Consider the following 26,618-nt stretch of genomic DNA (forward strand, 5'->3'; position numbering starts at 1 on the left):
CTAATGGTTGTGTTTAATGTAAGTACAGGCTTGCAAAGGAAATGCACTGTTTGAAGAGATTCATTACGTTAAATGATTTAAGAAATGAATTCGAATTCAATCAGGCTTTTGTGGGTTCATTCGCACACAGCGGATTGTTTATAACTGGATCGTAAAGCGTTTCCCATACTGGTTGTACATCCGGTACAAATTTTATATCTGCACTGCAGACCTCGAACAAACTGGTGACGAATTGATTAATTTTATAACCCCTTTTGCCAGACCTACAGAGAGCTGTAGGATGTGTTTTTGGGTGTCCAGTCGTTGTTTATTCCTCCTTTTATTTGGTGGATTATGGTGCAACCACACGAAGAAACGAATAAACTTAAACGAATATTCACACCAACGGGGGCTCTCGAATCAGAACGATGACACTATGGTTGACGTACGGTTAATGGCATTTTAATAGTTTTAATCGTACCGAGCCTGCCCACGCGTCTCGGTGCTGAAGCGGAATCGAGATGCAAAGGACCCTAAGAACATGGTGAACGGGGCGAGCAACGTAAACGTGTCGAGTGCAATTTATGGTCGATCATGAATCGCTCAAAATAATGTGCTATATTAACAAAGTTTCGGTGACATTTTGGGAGGTAAAAGAGGAAAAAATAAATCGTCTTGTGAAAGAGTTTAAAGTGTTGTCAGAAGAAAATAATGGATGCTTTTGCAGCCATTCCTTCTAAAGTACTGCGGAATACGTTGTGTGGAGTTTCGACTCAACTTTATCCTTTCATAATGAAAATGATCGACATAATACAACTTGTAGCTTTTACTTTTCCCCGTGAAGCTGGGGCAGCTTTCAGCTACGGTAGCAGTCTGAGCAATGTCCGTTAAATTAAGGCGAATAAAATTACAAGCTAATCAAAGCAAAGATATGTCATAACCGAAGGCCTAAATCAACGGCAGCAAAACCCAAGCAGGAAAAAAGGGAAAGACAAATGATAGCAAACGGGCTACTTTGCTACGCCTTTCGCGCTGGTTTCAACGTGAGGCCAGTTTGCCCCCCTCTCTCCGCCTTCTTCTAACCACTGGGCAAAGTGTCCATTCGCTGCTGGCCCGCCATTCTTGGAGGGCAATTAATTTGGCGGTGGAATTTTTTAATTTACCAATCCGCTCTATTATTTATTCACGCCACAATGGCCCCAACTGCCCGGGGGCTGCTGGTTTAATCCACCATAACGTAGCCCCCTCCCCTCTTCAGCTCTTCCATGCAGGACGCAAGGATTGGCAGTTTGTGTTTGAACAAAGCCCCCAAAACAGTAGCCGTCGTACGATCGACCCCGATCGATTGATCGCCCCCTTCTCTCATTGCCACTGTACCGCCACCGAGCGAAACCACATTAAAGCGATTTGATAGACATTAGATTTCGGTTTTATTAGATTTTTCGTACGCTTAATCGTTTCGGAGATTGTATTCCGCCTGTTTAGCGTTTGTCTTCGTTTTCTTCCCGCAAGCATCCTTTGTATCGAAGGCTTCCCGTACGTACCTACTACACGGTGGGGAGTAATCAATTCGGCAGTAGTGCTCGCTGCCATTGGGAGGAGTTTGTAAGTTTGTTTTCTTACCGACCTTTCCTTCTGGTGACCGTTTTGTCGGTGTAAAGGGGGGAGCTGGAAGACTTGCCCCCGTTTTTCGAATGACTTGTCGATTGGTGGGATGGACGAGAGTATGCGTGTGTGTTTGTGTGTTTTCCTCTATTCCCCCCCTCTTTTAGCGTTGAATCTCTGGGCTTTGTTTTGATTAGATTATAAGATAATGTTAATTGGATTTACTTCCCCCTCTTTACTTTCCTTCTTCTCGATACTGTCGTTTTTACCACACTAACACCGCTGAACTGTGCTGGTCCAAAAGCAAACAAAAGTTCGAAGCGGATCGAATGAGATTTTTTGCATCTCATGTTGGGGAATTAGATTGAGTGTTTTGGGAGAAAAGGAGGGGAACGATGGGGCAGCCTCGACATAATCGATTCTGGAGCAGTATATGAGGGTAATTAAAAGAGAAAATTTGAATGTCTGGCTGTATCGAAAGCGCTGTGTAAAGCGTACGAAACAAGAGGTTTGCAGTGATCAAGTGTTCATACAACTGGCCCTTGGAAGGAATGTAAGAGCTTTTTGTTTGGATTTCTAGCACTTGTAAGTGAGAATTTGAGTCGGTAGAGAGCTTTAATTTAATAGATTTCAAGTGCAAAATTGTGAAAATGATATAAAATTATCAAAAAATTAACTCAACAGTTGAAAACAGCTCTTGCATCTGTTTCTCAAACAGATTGAAATCTACGCTACTTAACATCCAAAAGTCAGCCGTAAACGAGACGCCATTGTTTGCATGACTGTGCGCAGATTGATCGTTAATTTATTGGATTATTAGATGCTTTGGCTCGGGCCAAAAGGATGCCCCGCTTGGGAAGATCGTTGCCCCTGTTGCAGGATCGTATGTATGTTAAATTTCCAACTCCTCGATACCGTGCCTTTAAAAGCGTCAGATTCGCTTACAAATGGTTTGATTTTGGTTAGGGGAATACAGTGCGCTACGTTGAGAGTATAAACGCTGACACGGCTCCCGAAAATCTTGTGAGACGCTGCGTCATTGCGCTAATGATCGCTAAGCAGGAGCCAGGCGGGTAGAAGGTACCGTGTTCTGATCAGATAAGCTTCAGCGTTTCCTTCGATCTTCGAGTCTTGTTCCCTGGCTCCGTGGTGGTGGCTGAGAAACGTATCGATGTTTTAGAATGATGATTTGATTGGTTTAGAGGCGAAGGGAAAGCGAATCAAATTTTAATCTAAATTATATTAAGAGCTGTACCGGGCGCTTCTTGTAGTTGCTCGGGACGGTCGGTACCTCAAGCATTGATTCGATACGGCTCACGGTTCTTAGGAGTGTTGGCAAAGGGCGTTTTTTTTCGGGGATGCATCCCGCTGTTAGGACGGCGCCAGTATCGGCCCTGTGAAATAGGTGCAATATCATTCGATAGTTGTCTGTAAATAAACGATGCTGTTGTTAGTATGCTTTGGTTCACACAAGAAAGAGGTGTGTTTTTAAGGACAAAAAGAAAGAGATGAAACAGTTCTCTGTATTCATGCAGAGACGAAACGACCGAATGATTACTTAAAAACGTGTCAATTTTAATAAAAAATCAAAATTTTGATTCTCATACACGATGTACACGGTCCGCCATTAGTAAACGTATTAAATATATTATTTTGTTTCGTATGTGTGTGTGTGGTTTACGACTCGTCGCAGGAATATTTAACGATTTTTCTTCTGTGTGGTCGTTTATCTTGTACTGTGAGGTTAAGTTTATTTCCCCCCAAAAGCTTGACATTAAGCACTGGTACAGGTATAAATTGCCCACGCAAACTTGTGATTTCGTTGGCGTGGAATGATCCAACCATTTTGAAGCCATTTATTGTGACACATTTATGGGTGAAAACGGAGCTCCAAAAATAACGCGTTATATTATTCTAAACCTAACGAATCAAACTGTTGAAACCATTAACAAGAGAGCGAAAAAATGTGCTCATAATGAATTCAATTGTTTTAGCCATTTTCTGAATGACCTTTGCTTTTCCCCGGTTTGATGAGCACTTATTAGTTCTCATTCAATTAAAATGATATTAAGATTGTTTCGACCGATAAGCCGGTCCTCAAATTTAACTCAAAGTTTAGGTTACCCTAGAGCAGCTCTATAATCAAGCTATAGCAGACTTGAGGTACAAATTTCATTATCAGGCTCATTAATATCTTTGACATCCAGCAATGACCCCTCGGTGGACTACGGCCGATTTGCGGCAAAATCCGTTTGGTATTGATTGTGATCTTAGATCATGATTGGAGGAAAAAACGAAACGAAAGAAAAAGGTCATTGCGTGGTCCGGTGTAAGGGCAAGGAATGATCGAGTTTGGAATGATAACGAGCGGGTGGGTGGGACCATCAACGCTTCTGCTTTAATAAAGTAAAGCCAAAAGCTATTAATCATACGCCTGAATTACATTGGCCAGCTTTGAAGAGTCGGCTTAGGGGAAGGCAATGTTTGTGGTTTTGTAAATTTATTCCGAAATAAAAGCTATTTCGTTGCGGAAAATCTGTAATCGCCACGGTTGACATCATCTGAGCTGTCAACCTTTATGATCGTCATAAAACGCGGACCTGAGCGGTAATTATCATGTGGCAAAGTATCAAAAGCACGCAATAAGCTTAAGCATGCAGTTGACATTAACTAGAGGGTAATTAATCTAGCGCAGTAATAAAAAACGACGGATGAAAACGGGCAAACGGCCCGAAAGTCCCGATGAATATTATCCAATTATTTAAGGGCATGATTTCGGGAACTGAGCACGTGCGAATGGGCTGTTTGGGATTGGGGGGAGAGAAAATAATTAAAATCTCATTAATGCTTATTTTGGTGGTATGATGGCGTTAGGGGGGGCTGTTTTATTGCACTTTATACTTAATAATGGCGTGACTGTCGGTTTGTGTAACAGTGCGAATTATTGCATTGTTATATCAATTTCAGGTAACATTTAGATTTGATTTGAAAGAGAAATACAACTAAAACAGTTTTACGTGCAATTTGCAACGAATTTTCATCCAAATCAGCTTGCAAAACTTCGTAAATCTGCTATTCAATTTCAATCGGTCCACATATGGATCAACATTCAATTTCAATTCCCATCCACATGGTACGATTTTCAACAGATTTAGGTGCACCGAAGCACTCCTCCGAGCACATTAGAATGAATGATTGACGCATGATTTGTTGGCACAGACAGTGCAAGAAGCCATTTTTAACCACAATTTGTCACAAATTTGTTTGTTTCGTTCGGAATCAATCAAATGTGTGTGATGTGTGTGAGGGAAAATTAATTGGCCTTTCGGGTGTGTAGAAAACAGGGGAAACTTTTGCATCCCCCCACGGTAACGAAGCTGATTGGATAAGGCCGACAGCTCCGCCCCTGCTGAAGCGGGAAGATGCGATAGTGTGCGTGTAGTATGGCGTTCGTTTTGCAATAGTGTGCGCGGCGCAATGGTGGAAGCAAGGCGGAGCTTGCGTGTTGCGTGATGTATGCAGGGTTCGTTGCTTGGTAGTTTTAGTTTGAAAAGTGTTTAATTAGGATTAAATAACGATTAAAAACTATTGAAACTCATCACAATTTGAATTTGATTGCTTTAATTTAAGGTAAAGTAAACAACGAGTATAATTTGAACATAAAATAGGCTAGAACACTTACTCCCTTACAGCACCGTCCGGAAGAGCCCTGTAGCAAGCTTTTGTTGGGCACTTATCTCCAGCCCCGTGCACCTTCGAATCAGTTTTCATAGCACGTTTGCCGCTCCACGTTGGTTCAGTATCCGTTGTACGTTCGCTTTGCGTGGAGTGTTGGGTCGTTCGCGTGCTCATTCGTTTGTTTACGCTCGCATCGATCGTTCGTGCTGTGGTTCGGTTTGCGCTCGCGACGGACACGCGTTGGCCTGCAAGGTGTGCACAAATTGACCGTCGGGTGATGAATGAGCGCGTTCATCATACTAAAGTGGTTACATTTGAAGTGGTTCTACAATTTAAGAGGTTCAAAAATAGTACCAAAAAGTGATTGTAAAAGAAACGCGAAGGAAACTACTTGACAAAGCACTGCCTTTGTGAGGATAGGCAGAAGAAAATAGGTCTGGTGACGCTGGTACGCTAGAAAATCGTGGAATTATCACCTCCAAGCTGAGAAACGTCAACAACAAGATCAAAAGGTAACAGCCGAGCAACGGTTTGTTAGCTGCATTAAACACAACGAAGGAACGAGTAAGAAATAAACCAAATGCAAACTGATAGATAATTGAATTTGCACCCCACGCGCGGACTTGCTTGCAGAGTGAAGTGCATTCCAGGGCTCCTCGGTGCAGTATCGGCAATAGCGGTGTTCAGCTTCAGACCCCACTGGTGAAGTGTTACGATTGTACCCCGCGTTCGAACGACGCGTCAAGGAGCGAGATTGTGAAGTGTTAAAATTAACGTTGCTCTCGTTCGCGTTCAATTAACAATCCGTGCACCGCACTGTATCCTCGCGTATGTGACCCTGTGTGTACATTCACGCGTGTGTGTGTGTGTTTGTGTGTGTGTTTGTGTGTGTGTATAGCTCTATTCTGAGCAGTGTGTGTAGGTGCATCTAGGTGCGGTTGGCAAGTGTGCTGTGAAGTATGGATTGGGCGAGCTTGAGTGAATTATGCAACTGTGCTAGAAATATACATATTGTGGGCAAATATTTTCCAATCCACTCAGGCTCGGTGCTCCGCTTTTTCAATTAGCCGCAATTAGTCGCTCGGCGAGAGAGAGAGAGAGAGAGAGAGAGAGAGAGAGAGAGAGAGAGAGAGAGAGAGAGGAGGCTTCGAGTCTTATCGCTAACAGCCGAAAGGAAGAAAAAGAAGAAACAGAAAAAAACACAGCGGCCACTCAAACACGAAAACCGATACGCCATTTGATAGGAAATTGTGCACAATTATCGGCCGCTTGCAAGCCCGCAGGATTCCAGCCAGCAGCAGGTTTGAAGTAGCAGCAAAACGTTCCAGTTTGTCGCTTCAGCAATCGAGGTAAGAACGAACGAGTCGTTTTGCTATGCCAATGAAAACATTCTCACCCAGGTCGTGGCGCGGGAAGCGAGCCGAGCAGCTTAACATCAGGGATCAGTGGGTTTTCTTAAAGTTTGGTGTCCCGGCTGCGGTTAGCGTTTGTGTCCGGGCTGGCAAACGAGTTAATCAGCCCAGGAAATCCTTCCAATTACGCAATTTCCTTAATCACAAGTGGCCGGTCAGCCAACCGCAAACCAGTTGGTGCGTTTTTTTTGCGAGAACTACAAATCCCCCAAGCCATGCCAGTGGCAGTCGACAGCCCATGATGATTGGTTCGATTGGTTCGGACCGTTTGTGGATAATTCTGCTCGAAAAGCCATTTCACAAGTCCAGAAAAAGCAGCCCTGTTGGAAAAGTTGTGTCTTTTGTGTGCTTGTTTCGTTATATTTGGCAATGCAGCTCTGTGGGAAGAATGATTCTGCTTTGAAAATAGAAATCGAAAGCACAATTTGTTTCTATTCAAAATTGGAAATAATTGTTTTGAAATGTGATATTTGAGGCACTCATTCCTTGCGCCGTATGCAGCTAATGCTGCAGATAGGGAACGTTATTAGATTGTACAGCGATGCAGATACGTTGTTTAGCATTCTGACAGACACGCGATGCACCGCAGTGGATTCAGATTGGAGCTTTATTTTGAAATTAAATTGTAGCACATTAGAAGCTGCCAAAGGGCAAAACGTTTGCACATGCTTGTCAGCGCAATCAGGAAGGGTTGAACATATTTAGTTGAATTCAATTAGAACGGAAAGGTAGATTAGTTTGATAGGAGTATCTGCATCAACCTGAAATCATACAAATACTACCGATTGAGTGAATGTGTTTGGTTGCTTACACGAAACTTTTTTTGTTTTTCATTTTCAACTCACGAAACAATATCTTCCTGTACTTTTTATCGATGCATATACTATTGAGGACCTTTGTTTGTAAAAGAAATAAAACTAATTGTCCAGTTCCACCCAACTAATTATCCAGCCAGCCAGGTAGCTCTACCTATCATCTGAGTCGCGCACAGTAGGCAAACACTTAATGATCACATTTCAATTTTTAGACCCCTTGCCGTCAGCACGGCAAACAACAGCAAAAAAGCTCTCGCGCGCTGTGTAACGCTTTTCCGACGCTTCCCAACAGGGGCAGGATGTTTGCTGCCCGGAAAAACAAGGAATTAGCCTAATGACGATCATAAAATGGCTGAGCGTTGGCTAGTTTTGACACGGTGCTTGATTGATGGGACCCCAGCCAGCCAGCCAGCGGCCAAGGGTCCGTCCGGCCACCAGCAATGGGGCGGCGGGATGGCGTGAAATCAACGAACCATCAACGCCGAACCATTTCTTTGTTGGATCGCTTCGCGATGGCGGAACATAACGTTTTCATGTAAAATGGATTTGGTGTTTGTTTTTCTAGGCACAAATACCAACACCACCACCACCACCGCTAGGTGAGCTTGCGATGTAAATTTAAAACATTCAATCATCGTCAGCTTTTGACAATGAAGACATTTGGTGTGCAGTTTTGTGTGCGTGTGTGTGTGTGTGCGTGTGTCATGGCTGGAAAGTTTAACATAAACTATGGAGGTATTTTGTGATATGTTGATAAGCACATAACAAGCAAGTGTTTTATTTGTTGCGCTAGCATTAGCTCCAAAAAGCTTCCCTTCGCCCTCTTTTAAAAGCTAGAGAGCGAGGTTTCTGGTGAAAAACAAAATTAATTTCTAACCAGCACCAACACCAGTTGAGGAGCTGTCGCTTCAGCGGGCAGCTAAACCTTTTTGGAGCTAAATATCGTATTCTAATACGGTACTCATTAGAAAGGATTTGACTAATGGAATTTGAGATACCTTAGCAGGACTTAGTTTGCATAATAAAGCTGTATTCATTTGCTGAAAATAAATTGAAAAAGTAAGTGGATAGCTTTGCAGCGTTTTAATACGTGACATTCTGTCCTCTTAGCAGCGCCGCTCAGCTTGTCTCGAAAAGTTCTTGAAACTAGTTTTAAAATTTAACACCACCACCACAGCGGTTGGGGCATTTGACCGCGGTTGCGTTCGTGCTATGGGCCAGTTTCCATGTAAGCAGCTCTTAATTTGCTACGATTTAATTTAAATAAAGAAAAAAAAAACCCTAGCTTCACTAAACCTGACGGCGCCGTTGCGTGTCAAATGTCCGTCAAAGAAAATGAACATATTTGAATAGCCATTCACGGGTGCGGTATGGCAGCGCATAAGCACAGGCACACTTGAGTGAGTATATGGTAAGAGTGTGCGAAGATGTCGGACAGTGATATAAAGTGTAGTTTATTATTGCGACGAAAGTATAAGTTTTAATCCAAAGAAACGTGGAGTTATTTACATTAATTCGTCAGTGAGCTTTTCTCCATTTGCTTCCACATTTCTATTGCATGGTAGGAGTTTCGAAGCATGAAGCAACTCCAAAGGGCATCCAAACAATAAACTCTAATTAAGCATAAACGAAAAGTGACTAGCTTTATTATACGCAAACACACATACACTGGCAACACTGCTTTTCTCCAATGTAACTATCCTGTACATCGTAGTAAGCACAGGCCCGCGGTAGGTTCCCCCCAGCGTACGCCACGTTTGTTTGTTTGGGGGCCATTTTGTTTACCGAGCACGGTATGGGAGCTTGAATGGGAAGGTTGCTGGTGGGGATGGGGATGGTGTGTAGTGGTGGCCAGAGCATTGAGATAGACTTTCCGCAACGTGACGTCTGAAGTTTGGCGGGCGCAACCGGTTCGGGGGCGTAAGACAGAAGCGCAACAGTATCGCGTCAGCAAGGGCCATAAAGTTTTGCCCTTAATGAGCTTGTAAACACGGGGTCGACTAATTAATTACCACCACCACCAGCTACCACTGCCCGAGGCCACCTTTCATGGTGCTGGCGCTGTAGTTGGGATGACGGTGGCGGCGGCGGCGGCTGTGATCGAATCTTTGCTGGTGAGCTTTCGAGTAGCGAGAGCTTTGGATTAAAGGCAACACGAGTCGTTTGGAGAGAAGTTTGATTGAATGCGGGCGGTAGATAGGGATGTGCACTGTTTGCACAAGAGTTAGATACAAAATTTATGATTCATGGATCATGCAATGCAATTGGAGTGCTATCGTGGTGCGATAAATCTGCAAACAACGCAATTACAGTGTTATCCAGCAAGATTCGGAAACACTTCAACACTCCAAGTTCGATGCTAACCCATACCATACATGCTTAGTAGTTCTATTACCCTTTGCCAAGTATGCTTATACCTTACCTGTGCACTTTATAGAAGCTTCTGTAACAACATTACCCCCTCACAACTCCTAACTCAATTAGCAATAAATTCACCAACACCCGGACGGATGGACGGACGAAGAGAAGCATTCAAGCATGGCAGACCGTGCGCAGTAGCGAACCGCCGGATCGGTATCGCGGGATCGCAGTTTGTTTGCTTAATTTACAACACCCACTCAGTAATGAGAAGTGCTTCTTCTTGCTACTCCTCGTTCGCTGTGCAGTGCACATCGTTCGGTTCGGTTTGATTGAATGCATGGGTGGGAGGGATGGTTGCTGGCGACTGATAGACGGTGGCAGCTAGATTGATACGGCGGCGGCCGCTGTGCGTACGAGATTCGCCGCTCGGGACGCCGAAAGTGGAAAGTACTGTACGAGCACCGTTTTTGACAGCTTACAACTTTGATCTGTTTTCCGATTCGACCGCCATCCTCTGCTCTTAGGTCGTCTCCCCCGCCCAGAAACGGGAGCGTCGACGGTAGTTGCGTTTTTGCGCTGCATGTTGCGGACACAGAGCAACGCCACGCGGCAGGGAAAAACATGCGGTATCGCTTAATCAAATTAACGTTTAACTTCGGGAGCATCGTACAACAGTGCCTCCGCATCGATAAGACAACAGAGGGGGAGGGGGGGGGCGAGCTGAACACGACACGGGGCGCCGCGGGTGTGCTTTCCAAATCGGGGCGGGAGGGCGGTTATCACGCAATCGAACGAACAGCGAAACAACGGCCTAATTTGAACCGTTAACAAGCGATCGCGAGCACGGCGGGATGGGTACGCTCGAGGGACTTGGGTTGGTGGATGCAGCTGCACACGCAGCACTGGGCGAAGGATGCACAGTGGTAAGGATGTGATGAGCGCGGGTCCCTTCGATTTGTAATTAAATTAAAAGCCCTTTTCTGTACCGAAGCTGATGGTACAAAACGGTAAATTTTTGGCTGTGCTGACGAAAAACCAGCGGTCTGGTTGATTGGGGGTGTTTTGGCCCATCGATGAGGAGCATCGTTTCATATGGATGGCGATTGTGACGCGTGCAGTTATTTCTTTACGTTATCATTGAGCTTGTATGTTTTTTGTTGTTGAAGATGGAATGTGAAGCGTGGCGATCTGATTGGAGATACAAATCAATGGATGCTTTTGTCTAATGACTGAAAATACAATCAATGCTGGAGTGTTGTTGAAACAAACCATTTCAAACATAATTATGTGATAGCATAGTGCTTATGGGAATCTCGTTTTGCTCAATACTCAATCAATCTTCCTATCACAATTACCTATTTGCCTCTGCATCAAACACCATTGTAAGGTCACAATTACCCCTGCAACGTGAATTAAACTAATCGAAGCTAAAAAAATCAATTTGCTCTTAATCAACGCCCAATGTTGTTCATCAATTTCGCTCAATCCGATTGCTAATCACGCGTAAATTCCCATCGTTGTCCCGGGTGACGAAGCTTAATTGTATTTTGTTTGGGGCTCGATTAAAATCCAATTTATCGATTAAATCCTCACACCGGCTCGCGAAGGTTAAGGAGAGATAGCTCGTGGCGATTGTCAATTGTGGCCGCCCATCTAGAGGAGGCCGTACCGCATTCCCTTCCAGATCGATGATGCCTAATTGTTTTGCGCCCGCTGGCCGTGATTGTTGCCCAATCGAGTATTGGTCGAGCACCGATTTGTGATTAAGCTTAGTGGAGCGATAAATTATCGCTGGCAAAATCAAACTCTCAAAGCTCAAAATCCAGACAGTGACACCAGCCAGTATCGATCGATCGATCAACGGTACAATGGTGCGTGTCGCTGTGGGTCAGTGGCCCCGCGAGCGAGAAATAGGGATTGGCAGCAGACAAATCGGTTACCCCAATCATGCAGACATTACGGTGTGATGGATTAAACTGCTAAACGATGAGGTGCTGATAAACCATAAAACACGGGCGTGTGTGCGTTTGTGTGTGTGTTTAGCGATCATTCTGCCAAGCGCCCCAAAGCACGGCTGCACATCATCGGTTTTGTTGAGGCTAATGGAGGTTAATCATCGGATCAACCGAGGGAAGCAGAATGTATCAATCATCGACCGTGTTGACACACATATCGATGACAAGAGCTGCCCTGCTTGGACCATGTCACTCCCATGTGTGTTTGTTTGCGGAGAGGGCAGGGGACGGGGACTGGGCTAAATGGGGAACGTGCGCACTGTCCCGGTGTCTTATCGCGATGCACTAATTGAAGATAATGTCAATTATAATAGAAAAGCCCGTCTTTGAGTGCGATAAGCGATCATCGATGGAATATGAATCGGTTTTTTGTTGTGTCGCTTGAGCGCGAGGTAATGTTATTTTAATTGTTCTCTATCTTTTCCTCCTTTTTTACTGTGCATGTACAGCATTTGTTTGGATGGAAACGGGGGTAAGCGCCACATGGCGAACGATGTAAAAAGTGCATTTAAGGTGCAGTGAGCGATGGGTGTGTGTGTGTGCAGTGCTACACAAACAATGCATTACACCTTGCACCTGTCAACGCTGTTTGAACAGTGTAAGTGATTGTGGTTGACAGTGCAGATACTGATAACAACATTATCACGCAGTAAAGCACGCAAATGTTGGGCAAGTTTTATGAAAGTGCAATTTGTAAGTAATTAAATGAATATTACTTACACAAATACCTCGTTTGGAAAGAATTGTATTGACAGTCTTTCACAGCTCGTAAAGCATTGTCGCTTTTCACTCCGGTCTAAATTGCAAGTGCGATGTTGATTGTAAACAAGGAATGAACGATTTGTTTAAAAAAAAATACAACAACGCACGCTTGAAATTAAACCTGGCCCATTCCACCAATCGGTTAATTACAGGAAACGTTTGACAATTAGTTTAATTGTTTTTGTGCCCATTTCCTGGGCAATCGGGGTACCGATTGAGCAATGAACGATCCAAACATTGGCAGACAAACAGACACAAAAAAACACGTTCGATTGGAAAAAAGGCCGATCGAAATGAAGCGACTACATAAATGAATTGAATTTTAAAGGGTAAAAGCCTGAGGAGCAGGGTAAACTGCAACTCAGAAAGTTATTTCGTTTATCTTCCAGCGCGTAAAGGTACCAATGCACGTGTGTGTGTGTGTACGTTTGCGATAGGTAATTAAGTTAGGAACAGGAATGCTGACCGATTTAATTGATCTCGCTCCATCGATCGCCTGTCCTGTGTGTGATTGACACGCTTCGAGTGTCGAGTGTGGGACGGAAACTTGATGTTTTGCGTCGCATTTAGCGATGCGCTTTGATTTTTGCTTCATTTTTTTTCAAATGAGAGGCTTTAATCAGCTTAGTTGAAAGTTTTTGCTCAAAGAAAATTATCTCTTCCGAAATTCCCTTACATTATTGATCGAAGATGAGGATGGTTTTTACTTCTCCCCTTATAATGCTTCCCATATATTTAGTGATTATTTAACAAACATTAAGCCAATTTCAACAGTACGTTTGAGGCGTAAGTGAAGAGCACCAGCGACCCCAGACCCGCGGCAGTAAAGATCAAGTTTTTATACCGCCAATTAAGATTTACACCCCAAAGTTGCCAATAAATTGAATCGTTATTCTCTCGGTTGCATTAAGCTGCAGCGGCCGTGCGGTGGAAGCGACCATCTGCAAAAAACCTAACGGTCGATCATGTAAGACACGTTGCTCGAAAAACACAACCTTTGCGCAAGCATGCGGAAAATTATGATTTCGGAAGAGGATTGCAAACGGTGCAGCTATTGATTGGATTTGTGCAATAAAAAACCCAACAGGTAAGCGGATTATATGTCAAAGCGGGTTGCGCTGCAAACTGCACTTCACCTGCACTGGCTGGATGGCTTGCTGCCTGCTGCTCCTCACAGTGTAGTAGGAACTGTGCAACCGTGTATGATTAAATAATGCTTCCAAATTTAAAACGACCTGATATTGGTTTGCAGATATACAAGCGGTAAACCCTATCAACGCGTGTTATCCGATTTCTTCGATACGGCACTGCAGTGTTTCTGATTTTTGTTTTGTTTTTCGTGACGGAAACGATCTTATCGCTGAAGGTGTAAACATTTATCCAATCAGATTATTTCATTAACTCCGATAAGAGCCAAAACCTGCAATAGGCTTATATGATAGGGAAGGGCACTAGACGTCACGGTGTCTCTGTGACATCATACATGTACCTATAGGGAAAGGTGCAGTGACGTTATCGTGCACTCTTTACTTCGATAGTGTTCAGAATGATGAGTGTTTGAGGTAATTATCTTATCTCGTCTGCTTATAAAATAGACAAAGCTAACTGAATCGAGCGGTTTAGTAAGAGTAAGGGGGCTTTACCAAGTGATGAGTGTGGGAATGCTATAAAAGTATTAGTGATCGTTGCAATATTTATGCAAGCTTCAGTTGTTGACTTTGCAAATAAAAGCCAACAAACGAGTGTGTTATCAGTTATCAGAGAAATTGACTCATTAGAATTTACGAACTACTCAATATTTGTTATAAAATCGTTGCTTGTACTTGTGGCTCAACTTTCCCCAACCGTGTTCAAAGCACCTCTTCACACCATCCCATCACTCTTGTCGATAGTGGAAAGGTCTCGCCAGGGGCAATGAAGCTAAACAAAATTAAATTTACAAAAACACCTTCATGCCTGACGGGAAGCCAACCCTCCCACCCTGTTTGGCACAGCCACAGTAAGGGGTTCGCATGCCTACAATAACGATAACAATTGGATAATTTGAATTTTCCTCACCTTGTACCGTTGGCTCCCGTGGCAAGCGTGAAAAAGGAAGCGGAAGCAACTCTCCTGCCTCCCGCGAATGGCCCGGTTCAATAGAATATATTACACACCGACTGCCGATAGAGAGAGAGAGTACAGTCCTTCTTGGTGTACGAACACACCAGGAAACAGGAGGAAGCGGGTGTTAAAATTGGCTCGACAAGGGTAATTGCAAGGACCCGGTGTTTCTTTGTTTTACCTTTCCCCGAGCACATTTGCACTCTGAACTTCGACAAGCAGGGGTTAGAAAATCAGTTTGTTTGCAGACGTTGCAATTGCACGTATCCTGCTTACGGGCGTGCATCTGTTCTCCTTGCAACTCCCCTCTTTCCTATCTCTCTCTCCCTTGGACACCTTTGCTGTCTGTTGCGGGTCAAGTGCATGTGCACACTCACGCACTGGATAATGCTGTTGTTTCCCAAGTGTTAACGAAACTCGTCACTACAGCTGTTAGATAAAGCCGCGATATATTATTGTTGCGTTTTCCTGCCCTTTTGCGTTCGATCGCATGTGTTCGTGTTGTGTGGAGTGGTGTTGTTTTTTTTGTTGCGAATTAGATTCTGACTCAATTATGGTGTGTTATCGTAATTACATTAATAAAAACTTGTCCATACTCAGCTGAAGGTGTTCTTTGCGTTGGTTGAAAGGATCGATGTGGTGCTGGTAACGTAAGCTAACGTCAGTGTGCGTGTGATAATTGAATTTAAATATTTGCTTGAGTGGAAACAAATTTTCAACAACAACAACAACAGAAGCGATTGAAAAGACTAATATTGCGTTCGGAAATGAGAACAAGATAAAGGCTCGGCTGGTGTAATTGTGTTCTCGTACCTATTGTTTGAGCGTATGTGATAATACATTACAGAAGCATTAGGCAGTGTAGGTAAAAAGAAAAACACGAAATGGAATGTTATTCTTTTTTTACAGCTCCCCCCTTTCCTCCTTTGTCTCCGGTTTGTCGCATTCGGAATCGATTCGAAATAGATGTCATTGTTTTGGCTGGCAAACCGTCGACAAGCACCCGCCGGGCGAACCACGAACTGCCACCGTGCCATGTGCTTCGGTTCGAGATCCCCCCCCCCCTCTTGCTCCCCTGCTCTCCTTCAGAATCCGGTTTCCAGGAACCGAAATACAATTACACACATCATTGATTACGATATCCGATGGAATGGAACGAATGGATGGTTCGATCATTAGTTCGCGGGCCTTCTTCCCACACACAGAAACATACACACACACACACACACACACACACACACACACACACACACACACTGTTGGAAGCTTTGCTCAATGGCACCCTCACCTTCATCGCCATCTTTTTATTTCCGCTCATCACGCTGTTGACATTTACAGCGCGAGAAATCGAATGCAAATCGCGCTCGTTACGGAGGCGAACGTGGCGAACGTGGTGCGAACGTGGTGTAGTCGACACGAGGCTTTCCAAGAGGAATATCAGTATTGAAATTTATAAAGTGTCAACTTGATAATCGTGTTAATGTAATACGTTATTGAATTTAAACCCCTCATGCGGCAGTCAGAGCAGCCAAATCAATCAAATACATCAAAACGATTTTGTAGCAAATGCTAAAATGTCGTGAAAACTGGCCTGCTTTGCTGTCAATTGTGTGTAGAACGTTGACGCCATACAAGCACTGTGCAGCTCCATCAACATGGCATTCTCAATTGCAGGCGATCGTGCATGCTTTATGCTTGGCGGCCCAACCACCCAAAAAAGGGCCCCTAATGAATATAATAAAATTTTAAATCAAATCGAATTTAGCAAAAGCTGCCAACACTTGCAGCTCATGCATCAACCGTCTCCATCCATAGAACGCACAGAACGGAAGTGAGTTTTTCAAACGGCTCAACGGTAAACGGCATATTTTAGGGGTTGCCGATTGGTTGGTTGGTTGCCCCGGGAGCGAGCGGAAGTGTAGCCACGGGGTTGGCAATATTGTTTAATCAATTTTCACACCGCCTTCCTAGTGTTCCAGGTGCCCACCGAAAGGGTGGAGTGTTGCAAGGGGTCTCCCTGCGCTCTTGACGCGCTTCGGCACGTCCGTTGTCAGCGTGAATTTGAAGCGGATGTAGTTTGAACGGATACTTATTCCTGACGGGTTGTGTATGTTTCGGTGTGTGTGTGTTTGTGCCTGCACACACACAAACCATCCATCTCCATCCACCGAGCCAGGCAATTGGCGCACAACGAGCCCATCAGTCTCAGGACGGGCTGAGTGGCTGGACCGATTGAATGACAAACCGTTTTATTGATAAAATGGGAAAGCTTCACATCCACACTCCGGTGCCACACGGATGCCACGGTTTCACGCCATCAGCCCAGCAAAGTATGTTGATTTTCACAGCCACAATAGAATAAAAACATCCCATCGTAACCGCACGATGAGTTGCACGAAGGTGATCCCTTTAAGCTCTCTTACGCGAGGAGTCCTTCACTTTGTGCCTGTGCCCTTTGTTGCGTACGAACATGTGAATTAAATTTTAATAGACACAATATCAAACGGGACCATGCGGCCTGACGAGGCCGCCGACGGACAGGGGGCGCGTAACCGATCGATGTTAGTTGCACGTCGCTGGCCGGGTTTTGTTTATTCCGAAGCGAATTCTGCACGCTTCAGGCGACCAAACGAAACGGCAGGATAACTTTCACCGAAAGCATCCAATTTAGTTGATATCTAGAGTTAATAGAAACGAGCAAATAATTGCTTCCACCAACCTACAAAAACCCGAGCCCGCGCACCGAGAGCGACTCATTTAATCGGTTTTGTTTATCAAACCTTTGCCTTTGCCGCGTGCGAGCTTCTAACAATGCCAGGCGCAAAGAGTAAATGATGCCGCTTAAACGGTTTGGCCTTTGTGTGTGTGTGTTGCAGGCGTTGGGAAATTGAAGAGTCCATTTTTGGAGCCCCTTCCCACATCCTATTTCAGCCCCCCCCCCCCCCCCTGCCCCCTTTTCAGTAGATCCGTGAAATCGCGAATCGAATTGAAATGAGCAAAGGGTACGAAGGAGAAGCGTGTCGGAGGACAAAAAGGTTGTTTGCCATCTTCGCGTCGTCACATTCGCACTTGGCAGGCTTACTCGGGATCGTGGTGAATTTAGAGCGGCACCTGCTCCAAAAAAAAACCCTCCCTCACCGTGGTGGTGATGGTGGCGCTTCCAGGTGTTCCAGCTGTGTGCCAGGGACGGCCAAACAGGCACGCAGGGTAACACGCAGAACGGAACGTGGCGGGTCGCGGTGGGCTAGAATGTGGCCCAAACGAATTACGATGGACAGAACGAGTGCTTCGCTATAATTAGATTTGGAACTTTGTACTTCTTTGTGTAGTTCTGTGGTTGTGGGTGCTTGTTTCGTGGGCGATATAGCGTGAGGGAGTAAATGCTTCGTTTAGCAGGACGATGCGGGCCCGGGGTAGCGGGAAAGTTTCGCTGCTTGATTGTGTGCGTGCAGCGCGCTGAATGGGTTGTTTTGCGGGTGGTGTTTTGGGGGCATGATTTATCGATTTGTTAATGAAATGATCCAATCACCCTGCAAACGAAGCGTTTGCAGTTTTAGAACAAAGAAAAGGAGCCATTTTTTTGAATGCGAAATTAAATAAATTTAACTGTCATTCGGAGCCCTGTTCCTGTGTGTGCTTGCATATTTGTTAAAAAAAAAAAAAACGTGGGGCAATTACTGGGGCAAATCGGGAATCGGACTGGGAAGCAGAAAACAATTAACTATTGTAGACAAATTGTTCACATGTTGTCGTCTAATGCTTCCAAAACCTGGGCCTGCAGAACACTTGTGCCCTCGAAGACTTGTGCCAGACGACGTTCGGACCAGCTGGTCACCGATTGCTACGCGCCACAACTGCAGCGGAAGTGAAGCATTACCGGCTCGTCGTTGCTTTTCATCGAAGCACACGGTCTCAAACAACGCACTGTACACGATCACCTCTACTCGAGGGTGAGTCATCCGTCCTCCAGCGGCATTCCTACTCTCCTCCACTCGGGGAACGCATCCTCACCCTCCGAAGCTTATCTTCCAGTTTTGGGGAGGGGAGAAAAAAAAACATTTTCGGAACTATTTACAAGATGTTCAGTTGTCGTAAAACAACATTGGAATTTGTTTTTGGTTTCTGTTTCTGGTCGAGAGCGATCGTCTTCCACTTCCAGCAAGCGCTCGGTACGAGGAGCGGCGCGCCGAAATCTCGAAAACGCCTTCCAATTAAATGCCACCGATGACCTTTTCCGACGCCGACCGCCGACTACCCTACGCATCTGTTGGCCTGGCCTGGAAGCAGGCCACCGAAAGGAAGAGCAAGCATTTCAAATGCAAACCGAAAAAGGAACAGGAAAAAAGACGCTTCTCCATAGGCTTAAGCAGCGGACGGTATTGAGGAATGCTTTGATGGCGTTTGACGGTGCTTCCTTTTGTGTGGCGGTGCGTGGTCCGAGGCGCATGCGCTTTTGGAAAGGGATCGGGCCAGCGCTAGCGCTTGTTTGCGGACCGAGCTGGAGCCATTCCTCGCTTCCGATAATACGAATGGCGCCAAATATTGTTATTGCCCCAGCATTATTGACTTAAGGTGAGCGATATTGTCGTATCGGTTGGTTGATGGGGGATGGCATGTAAATGAAATAAAAAACAAAGTCCTGTGTCTGAGAGGTAGGCTTGCTGAAGTTAGCTGAATCTTGTTCAGTGTCATTGTAAACATATAAGGTTTTAAAATTGCACAACTATGTAAATTATATAAAAAAGGATAGATTTATTTTAGACCACTCCGCTTAAATGACTTGCGCAAACACTTAATATTGGAAGTAAAATTCCATAATTAATGACCCCGAAATAAAACATGATTGCAATTAGCTCCGCGCGCGAATGTGTACTGCAATTGAGCGAAGCAGCTAGCAAAAATAAACATCCCGACCTTTAGCACCTTGGCAGCACCTTCGGCGCACCACGCACCAAAGATCCCGACTAATCGTTATGCGTTGCAGTATCTTTTTAATGGGCCCGATCCCGAAGGTGATCTCTTAAGCATTGAATGCAATCGCGACTACTTCGAGCTTCGTGAGGCTTAAAAAGAGTAGTTAAAAAGGTAATCGTCAATTAAAGCAGAACCGTTGGGGTTCGCAATACTCTCGTATATCCCTTAATGTATGTCGCGCGGATCGTCGAAATGGTTGGTACGGTGCAGGAAAGAGCGTGAAATTTAGATAGGTGGGTAGTGCAAAAGTGCCTCCAGGCCCAACCCGTCGAGAGTGTGAGTATTTGCGGTGCATTTTTAGGATTAAGACCTTTTCTCCCCATCCCGCTGGTTCCTGCTCCTCCTCGGTGAGGTTAGCAATTCGATGAAATTGATTTTCGTTCGACGACAAAACACTTTCGATAAACGCGGCGGCTTGAAATGTAGGACAAGCGTGCTGTTGAATTTTGGGAGGTTTTTTTTGCGGCAGCAAAACAAACAGAAAAACAGCAAAGTGCAGTAGCGCAGGTTGCACAAACGGAGAAACTGTCACACCGACAAAAGAGTATTTCAAGGAGCTCACAGAGAACCCGAAACACAACGAAAACACTGCAGCAAACAGCGTAGAATACACATAATGTAGTTAATATGGTCGCAAAGATAACGCAAATTAATTTAAATGCGTTTTAAGAGGCATTATAAAGTTTGATAATGAAGTAGCACTGTTTTATTTATTGGCCGACTAGCTGAGCTGATGTCCCCGGCATGGTGACGGTTAAGTCGTGACGGAGCTGCAAGCCGTCCATCGGCGATTGTCGTTTTTTCATCTCCATTTCCTCCCTGTCCCTTGTGCAGTGCAGCATCCCTGCCGTATTCGCAACAATGCATTACGAAAGCGTCATCAGATGCACACCGGGCACACGGACGGACGGACGGATGGAGGAGCAACTTTTTGGGCCCGGTTTTTCCACTCAGCCAGCCACCGATTGGTAGCATGCAATTGGAATCTAATTATACACGCACCAGAGTGGCAAGATTAGTGTAGGGAGAAGCTGCTCCAGCTTTATGTGCGGTTTGCTGCGTGAGCAGGATTAAGGTCCGTACGAAACTTTCGGGCTTGTAAGTGGTTCGGATAAAACTGGTGAAGCCTAGAGAGCCTAGAACTAGTTTGATCGAGCGAACACGGGAATGGAAGTGTACGCGTAATGTCGCTGCACAAGAGAGTGTTTTAACGCGTCCAATTGCAGGTAACTACACGCAGTGACAGCGCTGATAGGGCGTAGAAATACTGACAATGCTGATATACCGACGCGTACCGTGGGCGCCGGCTAAACGCAATCGTTTAGGATTAGTGCGTGTTCCAAGGGGGCATGTTGGAGACATGTTGGAAGTATCAAGCAAACTGGTTATTGCTAGTTGACGGCAGCTACGACATGGCCAGCATTGAGGGCATGAAAAAGACGCCTTGTCTGTTTGAGAGTCAGCTTCCTGGACGGTTATTAGATTATAGTAATCGATAAATCGTGCCATTTATACATTGTCCAACCGCTGAGTGTCGAGCGAGTTTTACGTCTGGTAGAACGGAAAAAAGGTGCGAAAATTGTGATATTGTGAGCGTACAAACATGGCTACAGCTGCAACAGCAAGACATCGTGTTATTGGTTGCATTGTCTGCTATTTGTCTGCAGTGTTGGTGTCCCGGCCGGATGGGTTTGTTATTTCTTTAGGAGGCGCTTGACGTTTGACAGGAAAATAGCGCAAAAGGTCAAATCGTTCATTCAAACGAACTGCACCACCTCCAAATTAACACCTAATAAGAATGCACTTCCCCTAGTGCATTCATCTCTCAGTGCAGCTACGACTATTGCATTAAAAGTCGGTTCGAACACGTCAATGTTGTGTCGCTGAAAATAATGAGTTTAAATTCAAGCGCTCCTTAGAACTGTCCAAAGAGCAATATCGGACAGCTTGACAATGGCTTCTGCAAGCGTGCTATATGCACCCAGCGAGTGGGGTCGATATCGGGCGTCAGTTGGAATGGGTAGCACCGTCTTGCAGAAGGGGTACTTGAGTTTCTTGATCTTCAAGGAAGCATTGTGGAAGCGTTCTTTTTGAATTGCGAAGGACTCATTGCGCTTCCGAGCGACAATCCTGCGATGCATCCTGATTGCATTTTGGTGGCGTTGTTTATTGCTTTTCATTTGCGATTCGATCCTCAGCCTTGCCCTGCTCCGTTTTGGCAGAGCTTCTACGCCTCGCAAGTGCAATCCATGGCCGCACAGCGATCCCAACACGGTGGTTGTCCAAAATATCGATAATTGACAGGTCAAACTGCATTCACCGGCAAGACATCGGAAACTTAACCAACCAAATCAAACCATCGAACGCTGTTTGGTGCCAAAGACACTGCACCGAGACGTCCTTTTTGCAGTTGCAGTTTTATGAGCTATCTTGTATAACGTCGGGTTGTTGTTTTTTGGGTCAATAAATTGACTATTAACATTCAACGCGTATAATTGCAATCGTAGGTAAGAAGACGGTTTTTTGCAATAATAAAAGTATATCTATTTCATGGACACACTCAGCATAATTGCAGGGGAAGAAGAAAAAATAATTTCGACCCGAGGGTTAAGCTCTCCGTCGGAAGTGTTTGTTGATTGTGTGTTTGCGCTATTCGTTCCATTTCGACGCCGGCATCAGTTGCTTCATCAAGTTTGCTATCTTAACTGCTTTTACTGTTTTTTTTCTCTTGTTTCGCTGAACCATACCAAAAAAACTTAGTCTAAAGTTAAGCTTGGGAAGACGTACAGCAGTAGCGTGTGTATTTGTACGTACTCTGACCCAGCTCGGCCAGGCATAAAATAAAGCTAAGAAAACAGATGCAATTGCAGCTGTCAATACAGGGTGATTGATAAATGATGTATCGCTGTTGGGTCTGGCTCAAACTAATGACCGGAACGGGAGGGCGATTAAATGCGCGGAGCATGTTTTTTTTCTTCGTCGACTGCTTCACCTTGTGAAACATATTTAGCCAGCCATGTTCTTTGTGTAAGCTACATCAAGATTTTAGGCAATGTTGGGTATGTAACTCGCCTTGGAATCTTTCAACTCTTTCGATTGCACAAGTATGAAACGAAATCAAATAATGTTGATTGATCAGAGGAGGTGAAAGTAAACAGATATTAAATCGGTTCTTAAAGTAGGGCTCATAATCACCAGATATGAAGATGAACCAGTACAATGAAACCGAACCGACTCCACTGGAGACAAGGAAAAAGAAATCAAATGGAACAAGATCGTGAAATGCTGCAGAAGAAATAAAAAATACAAGCAGAGGATGTTCTAGTTGATTGTGTTTAATCCAATCATGCAAAGGATCCTCGCTCGCATCAGGAAGGTGCGTGAGAAATGAGGTTTTATATCTTCTCTCTGTTCGGTTACAATATTTTTTTCGTAGGTTTAAGGGTCGATGTTTAAATATCTTGTTCGAATACCTTTTATTGAACAAGCTCCATCATGATACTGCACAAAAGAAGGATTATAATTGTTGTTTGGACAAGCGAAGAATAGAACAGCCTCATAAGACTTATGCTTGACATGGATGAGAATGTTTGTGTCTGTTTGTTTTTGTAATATGATGTATTTTTTCAATCGATTTTAACTGTTTTCTACTCTTTCCTTACAGGTATGTTCTAAAACATCATTGATATGCATTATCGTGGTTGGAGTTTTCTTGCTTTCGTAAAACAAAGGCTTTTGATTGAATGTTTAATGTGCTGTAATTAAACCTAGAATTTATCTCCTCATTGGAAATGACGCGTTTATTGTCAATTCAATCATTGTTGTGAAGGTTGAGATTGAATTTGTCATCACGGGTGCTATAAAACAGGTGAGTTTGTCTGCCAGGCGACAGCGACTAGTGAATGCCTAAACTTCGTTAACACTTCGTTAAACTAGCATTCATGCTCTGCTCTCAAAACCGCTTGATCAGTGTCTCACCACAGGGGCTCCGATATTATGGACCTAGCAGCCGGATGAGTCGAGTTTTCATCACGGAATGGCGCCATTTCGGTTGATTTAAGGTCCAGTAAATTTAATCAATCAATGTGGTGTGCTTTTCTTTGAGCAAGAATCATCTCCACGCGATTGAAAATACATCAACGAAATCCTAGAAAATACGAGCTAACAAAATATAAATTGCTCATTAATTCTGATTATCGCAAACGGCAGGGATCATCATCGGAAACTCGATAGCTCAGTGCTGGTTTACGGTTTGCCGCTCGAGTTAGGCCCATACAAATCAGCACCCCTAGTAAGATGGATCGGTAGGCTTGAGTTTGAGGCATTAAGGCTGACCACCAAGGGGTCCTGCTTACAATGTTGCTTGATGTGATCGCTCGGCCGAACCAGGAGCGGAACGAACCAGAGTAACGGGCTGAGAAAAGGGCTGAGAAACACTAAATTCAATTAGGCAAACTAATTTATCTACACCGGATGCGGGGAAATCGATGAGAAGTGGCGAGATAGATTACTGGCTGGGATTGCACAACCGTAGGGGGTGATCATGAGAGCAAAAACAAAGATCCCATAGGAGACGATCATCCGTGAGAGAGGATACATCAGTCGTTTCGTTGTCTTGTTCAACGAAAGCTAAGCATGTCGCATCGCCCATACTTCCTTGCCAGCGAAGGTTCAAAATCCGATTCCAGTTACCAGCTCAACCAGCACAGCTCAGCAACTTTTTTTTGGGATCTTGAGAAATCAGCGCTTCATGCAGAGCAGTGCATCATTTATCATCCAGTTATTATTTTGACGATTGAAACAATTATCCTATTAATTTTCGGTTAATGTTTTCTTCGCTGATGGAAGATGATGGTATTGTAAGGTTAGAACCTAACCTGTAATACAAAAAGGGAGCGATGAGTTGATAGTTCACAGCTATGATTTATTTACCCAATTTCTGGTCTGCTCCGTTTCGTCCCATGTGGGCTTACGGTGTTCGATGTGCGAAATATTTCAAATCGAGGGCAAATCACCCAGATTTGGAATCAATATCTTAGGGAAGAACCGGTTTTGGAAGTAGAGACCAGGTAGAGAAGCTTTGCGAAGATGATTCAAAGTGTGTCTTGTTGGCAAATGGCAAATGACCCGAAACCCAAAGAATTGCGATGCACGCGCGTGAACATGGGCTTAGGGTGAGTGCGGTTGCGGTGGCTACGAAACCATTCGGAGGATGATTAATTACCACCGATCGCTGTGGCTTGTCGAAAATTCGTCGAAATTAACATGAGACGGCAGATGTAGCAGTAATGGTGCCTCGTGTGATTTCTCTTTGTTTTGAGGGTCTCTAATGATGGGCAAATCGGAACGTTCGGGAGATCAGAGCGAAATGTTACGGTTTTGTAGGATCTCGCGATGAAGATTGTTAGGCAAACGGCACGGGACCAACGGTGTCAGGTAGTTTGGAAGGTCAAAAGTCTGCAGAAGGTAAAAACTAGGGACTAACTAACGATGACAGGGATCTTGACCTGCACGCGTTCGTAATGAGAGAGGTTTTTTGTGTGATTGGATCGATTCAGAAATACCTAAGCATTGATGACGTCGAGAGCGTTTCTTGAATACCTTTTTTGTTGTCCGTTTTGCTCTACAAATAAATACAACGCATCGCTTATGGCAAACTAAAAACACTTAATAAGACAGTAAACATATCAGTGAAAGCTGATTTGATGTTAATTGTGTTTTAAATTAAGTTTATAAAGATGATAAAGCATGCCAACGCCCGAGTACCGAATCCACGACTGGTGTGTTTCTACGAATGGCACTCCAAACAATAGACTAATGGTCTGTTTGGTATCCAGCTGTTACTCATCCTTAGTCTTAGTCACCGTGACTTTCATCAAAAATAGCATTAAGATAAACGCCAAAGTTCATTATGATTATTCTAATGCTTTGCGCTTCGAATTACTTACACCGCTATCGGTATGAGCCAAGGGCATAGCGCCAACGAAACACTTTTGAATGTAAAGCAGCTTTGCGCTTTATCTTTGGAGGGAGCTATTGCAGTCAGTTCCGTACCGATGAGAGTCACGAGAGTCGTCGTAGACTGATGAGTCACACGGTTGGAAGGCGATACAGAGACTAGAATGTAAGACACCAACCAAACCAACTGAACAGGATCTCGCCCCGAATGCCTCGCTGGAAGCGGAACGATGAAAAATGGGCGCTTTTAATTTTGAAACTGTTATCGTAAAGTTTTGTGGTTGTTGTTTGCCTCTTTCTTGCATAGTTCCTAGGCTTTCCACACTCTAGCGATGGCTTGTACTGTTAGCCGAATAATAAAGATTTACATGAATCATGTACAGTGAAGCGCGATCTCATTCAATTGGCAATGCCGTGTGCCTTAGGACATCAATTAACCAAACGGGCAAGCGCAAACAATGAAAAATCGAAACATCCAATCAACGCAAAACCTCATCTCATGCGAATAATTTGTGTTCATACTTTATGCTTTCTGACAAATAAGTGGCTTCTTACAAACACTCCCTCGGCGTTGCTTCCCTGGGCTCTGGCTTGGAAAAGTGAAAATTTATTAACAAAACAACTGAAACGGTGCCCTCCCGCTGCGATGATCCGTCCGTTACCGTCCGTACGAGCTAAACCATGCGCAGACGGATGCGAAAGAGTAACGGAGAAGCTTTTGCGATATTGTTCACAAACAAACCCGCAACCGCGCATGCAGACTCGCGCGCTACTTCGGTTGCGCACAGTGAGCGGTGGCGATGTCTTCCTGGGCTGTGTTCTGTGCTTGTTTTGGATGGTATGGTTTCTTACAATAAATATGTCGGCGGAATGATTTATTGTGCAGCAGTGTGCGGCCGTTGTGAACTTCGACCTCGACACTTATGTATCACGCGCCGAGTGGTGTGCAGATCGAG

The 26,618-nt window shown here is 44.5% G+C and overlaps 1 protein-coding gene across 2 annotated transcripts in view; it reads left to right on the forward strand.

Annotated features, from left to right (window-relative positions):
- The first annotated feature begins 5,369 nt into the window (after nt 1–5,369).
- LOC120902821 (homeobox protein aristaless) overlaps nt 5,370–26,618 on the forward strand; it is a 64,043-nt gene continuing 42,794 nt past the window's right edge. For both annotated transcript variants that reach the window (XM_040311854.1, XM_040311855.1), the window contains exon 1: nt 5,370–6,611. The gene's annotated coding sequence lies outside the window, so the exon portion shown is untranslated. The remainder of the gene's footprint in view (nt 6,612–26,618) is intronic.

The sequence above is a fragment of the Anopheles arabiensis genome, chromosome 3 (assembly GCF_016920715.1).
Source record: "Anopheles arabiensis isolate DONGOLA chromosome 3, AaraD3, whole genome shotgun sequence".
Taxonomy (NCBI): domain Eukaryota; kingdom Metazoa; phylum Arthropoda; class Insecta; order Diptera; family Culicidae; genus Anopheles; species Anopheles arabiensis.